This window comes from Rhinolophus sinicus, chromosome X, assembly GCF_036562045.2.
Source record: "Rhinolophus sinicus isolate RSC01 chromosome X, ASM3656204v1, whole genome shotgun sequence".
Classification (NCBI taxonomy): Eukaryota; Metazoa; Chordata; class Mammalia; order Chiroptera; family Rhinolophidae; genus Rhinolophus; species Rhinolophus sinicus.
Window position 1 is genome coordinate 33,580,910 of NC_133768.1, and position 4,588 is coordinate 33,585,497.

At 44.4% G+C, this 4,588-nt stretch overlaps 1 long non-coding RNA gene across 1 annotated transcript; it reads left to right on the plus strand.

Moving 5' to 3' along the window:
* Positions 1-1,396: 1,396 nt before the first annotated feature.
* LOC141569678 (uncharacterized) lies at positions 1,397-4,383 on the plus strand. The gene is made up of 2 exons (XR_012493420.1): positions 1,397-2,282; positions 3,581-4,383. It is a non-coding gene; the product is annotated as an uncharacterized LOC141569678 (long non-coding RNA).
* The last annotated feature ends 205 nt before the right edge of the window (positions 4,384-4,588 follow it).

Genomic DNA, 4,588 nt, shown 5'->3' on the forward strand with positions numbered 1-4,588 from the left:
CATCGCTCTGCCTGGGCTTCGCTGTGGCTTCGTGGGGGCTGTGGGAACCCCCTACAGCACTCTGGCACATGTGCGAACACCCTGGGGACAATCTTTGTCCTATTGGGGGGCCCCCTGTAAAAATACTGTCTTCCATCCCTCAGGCAGATGATTCTGAGGCACCTTTTCTGTGGCTCCTCAGACAGTCCCAGTGACATCAGGCCCCACTTACCTACAATAATGATGAGCTGAGATTGGCGTTCCCTACTTTCCTCTTTCACTCTTCCTTGTCCCTCACTCCTGTTCCTTGGGACCATCTCCCAGAATAAACTACACGAGGAAGCCCTTTTCCCAGGCTGTTTTTGGGTGGTGGTGGTGAGGAGACAGGCTCAGGCGGAGCCCTCATCAGGCTTTGGGTTGGGTCACCTCCCTATATACATGCTTCCCCATATAGCTTCTTATTTTCTTAAGGGGTGGGTGGGGGTCTCAGACACAGCCACTACCACCCTCCTCCACCCCAAATCTCTTCATCTATGTTCCCCTTCTCACTCTTGGACCTTTCCTACCCTGTTTCCTCGAAAATAAGACCTAGCTGGACAATCAGCTCTAATGCATCGTTTGGAGCAAATATTAATATAAGACCCGGTATTATATTAATTATATTAAGACATGGTCTTATATTATAGTAAAATAAGACTGGGTCTTATGTTAATTTTTGCTCCAAAAGACACATTAGAGCTGATTGTCTGGCTAGCTCTTATTTTCGGGGAAACACGATATTCTTGACCCCCCGAGTAGCTAACCATTAATTTTGTAAATCTGTATGTGGTAACATGCTAATTTGGCACCTCACTCTGAAAGTTCACATTTACTGTTGCTTGCTGCCTCTGTGGAAGCTTTCATTTTCATATCCTCTTACACATTAATCAGAAAAGGAACCCAGAGTTCCTTTTCCGGAAAACAATGACTTCTAGTTTTTTAGTGTACAAGTATATGTGATTTCTCCTACCATCCTGGTCACCTCCCCACACCGACCCTCCTGCACCCCAGACCCTGTTCTGAGCTGGGTTACTAATGTCAGACTGAAACTCTGCATGCTCCTCCTCACTGCTGGTGACACAAGTGAGCGACACTCCACCTAAGACCTGCCTGGCCAGCATGCTGTGATCACCTCAATACTACGCAGCTATCAATGCAGCCTAGCACTGTGTTCATTTTGCCAGCCACGTCATCTGGCTACTGAGTCAGTAGCTCCCGGTCCCCATTTCCTAATGCCTACTGGACATTTTTACCTGGATGCCTGCAGGCTCCTCAGCTTAGCAAGTCTGCAGCGGCTCATTCCGTCCTCCCACTGAGTTCTGCTTCATGTACTATTTGTGCTCGGAGTGGATGGAGTCGTGCAGTATCCCAGGTGAGTCCCCTCAGACTTTCCTGAGGGCTCTGACTCTTCCTCCCTCCCCATCCGATGCCAGATCCTGTGTTCTCCACCTTAGACATCTCTCCAACCCGCTGCCTCCTCTGATCTCCCATCTCTAGTTATCTTTCTTCAAGTCAACTTGTCACTTGTCGGGTTAGAAACGTTTGTGGCCTTGTCATTGGCCATAAGGATCAGCAAGCTTTCAATTCATGACCAAGAGATACAAGTCTTCACAAACAGGCCTTAACAGCCTTCCTCAGCCCCAGCCCCAGCCCCAGCCCGCATAAGAGGCCCATGTAGGAGGCCTTCCCCTCCAAGGTCAGCATCTTGGCTTCAATGAGACTGTGGTTGGAGCTCCAAGTCCCTGCTCACTTCCACCACCAAACCCCTGAATTCTGGTCTCTGACAGTAACAGGGTGACTGTTTTTCTAGTCATTACTTTCTGTTCTCATCATCTTACTTCTGTATTGAGTCAAGTTTCTCAATGATGACTGCCTGCTGATGACAACAGTAATCTGAGTACATATTCTCCAGTGCCCTGAGAGCATCGAGTGGCCAAGGCTCACTAGGAAGCCACACAAGTGACCTGCAGGCTCCACTCTCAGTACCCTGGCTTTGAGGATTCCAGAACACTGTGATCTTCTCCACCCATACCTCTCGGTTGATGTCAGCCTGAGAGACTAACCTGGAGTATTTTCCAAGTCCCTGCCTGGGCCCATAGATCCATGGCGGCGGATGTGGCATGCCCTGCCTGCTTGCTCTTGGAGTGGCCGCGGAGACCGTGGCACCACTGGAACATCTGTAAAGAACCACCAAGTCCACGAGCTGGAAGCCATCCAGACTGTGGGTGGACATTCTGAAGTTAGGATCTATGAAACCCTAGGTGGTGAGTCCCCAGAAATTATTGGTAAAATTTGATGATGGGTATTTGCACTTCTGGGGAGAAGATTCATAATTTTCATCAGATTTTCTAGACCCAAATGAGGTTCAGAAAAGGAGAACAAAAGGGCCTTATAGAACCACTATTTCGTTAGAATATGTTTCTTCCTGATTATGTAAGTTCTCCATACTCAGTGTAAAATTGGAAAGTAAGAAGAGCACAGAGAGGACTCTAAAATCACCCGATTCCAGCATCTAGCGATAACGAGGTTGACATTTTGGTGTGCGTCCTTCCAACCCTTGTCTTTGTGTAAACATGAACACACATTATCCCTCTAATCGGGGCAAGACGCTCTTCATGACCTGTTTCTTTCTACTTAAGAATCATGGACATCTTCCCAGCTCATTAAATATCCTTCTAGAACTTTAATGACTTCATCATATTCACTCATTTGGGTGCCTTATTTATTTTACATTGCTTTCCAGTTTTTTCTTTTGCTATTATAAATAATGTTGTGATAAACATCCTTTTACATATGTGTTAAAAATATTTCTTTGTTTTCTTTTAATACAATTGCAGAAGTGGAATTTTTGAGTTAAAGAGTATAAATACTTTATTTAAGGATTTTGATATTGACAAATTATTCTCCATAAAGGTTGATTACAATTTATTCTTCCACAGCAGCTTGTGAGAATACTTATTCCCCTGCATCCTCTTGTGATCAATAGCCATGGGGTGTTATCTTTTGCGGAGAGTTGGAGGGGGGTATTTGTAATTGAATAGGTAAAATATTGCATCTCAGGTTTCACTAGAGTGTCATGTGGAAGCTGGTCTGTGGGCTAGCTTGCAGATTGTACAGGTCACATTATCTGGGAATTTTCTCCACTTTGGGCAATCCTCTGACAGGTGCCATTCAGTAGGAATGACTGCTTTTCTTTACCTGTTTAGGAGACCTGAGACATGGTGAAAGCTTAATTTCTAGGCAGTGATTAGTTTAGAGGCCATGAGATTGAGTAGCAGCAAGTAAGTATTTGGTGGCTCTTTAAAAAAAACGCCTTCCTCTCACCCCTATCCTAAGTCAGAATTTTTATGTCCTGTGAAAGTTTAAGAATTGTGGCTCATCCCAAAGCCTGCCTGGCATGCCCCAATTTTCTGGACAATTCAAGGAAAAATGAGCATGTCTGAGTAAAAACCATTCATAATTAACAAACATCTGCATAAAGGCATTTCTTATTTTACATAATGGATATGTTGGGGATTTCAGAAAGTTGTGTGCAATGAAATCCTATTTCTGGTTTCTCTAGGATTGCCCAGGGTGATTTTCTTTGTAAAGAAAATAATAAAATTGGTTGCACATTTTTTTTTGCTGCATCTACTGTAAGGATGAAGACCATTCTCAGCAATCAGATTGTGGACATTCCAGAAAATGTGGACATTGCTCTGCAGGGACCACAGTTGCTGTGAAGCACCCCAGAGGCACCCTGCGGAGGGACTTAATCACATCATTGTAGAACTCAGTCTCCTTGGAAAGAAAAAGAAGAGGCTCCGGGTTGACCAATGGTGGGGAAATAGAAAGGAACTGGCTCTGTCCGCACCTTCTGTCGTCATGGCCAGAACATGATCAAGGGTGTTACGCTGGGCTTCCGTTACAAAGTGAGGTCTGTGTGTGCTCACTTCTCCATCAATGTTGTTATTCAGGAGAATGGTTTACTTGTTGAAATCCGAAATTTCTTGGATGAAAAATACATCTGCAGGGTTCGGATGAGGTGAGATGTTGCTTGTTCAGTATCTCAAGCCCAGAAAGATGAGTTAATTCTTGAAGGAAATGATATTGAATTTGTATCAAATTCAGCTGCTTTGATTCAACAAGCCACAACGGTTAAACACAAGGATATCAGAAAATTTTTGGATGGTATCTATGTTTCTGAAAAAGGAACAGTTCGGCAGGCTGATGAATAAGATCTAAGCTGTCCAGCTACAGAAACACCAAGATGTGCAGTGATTCCTCAGACTTATTTGTGATATTTTAAAGATGCAATAAAATATCACAAGATGATTTGGAAAATAAAATAAAATAAAACAAAATAAAATTGGTTGCAAACACCCAGTTTTGTCTACCTGGAGTGCTGAAAGTCAGTTTGCTTACGGGGAGCCTAACGTGTGAGAAACATTGTGCTAGGAACTGTGGGAGGGAGTTTGCTTTTGGTTGTGGGTCTCAGTCCTATCTCTTGGGGCTTTATTGAGGAGTGTGGCAAAGTCCCTGCCAGGCTGGACCTACCACTGTTCTGTCCTCCCTTCCTGGTGGGGGTACT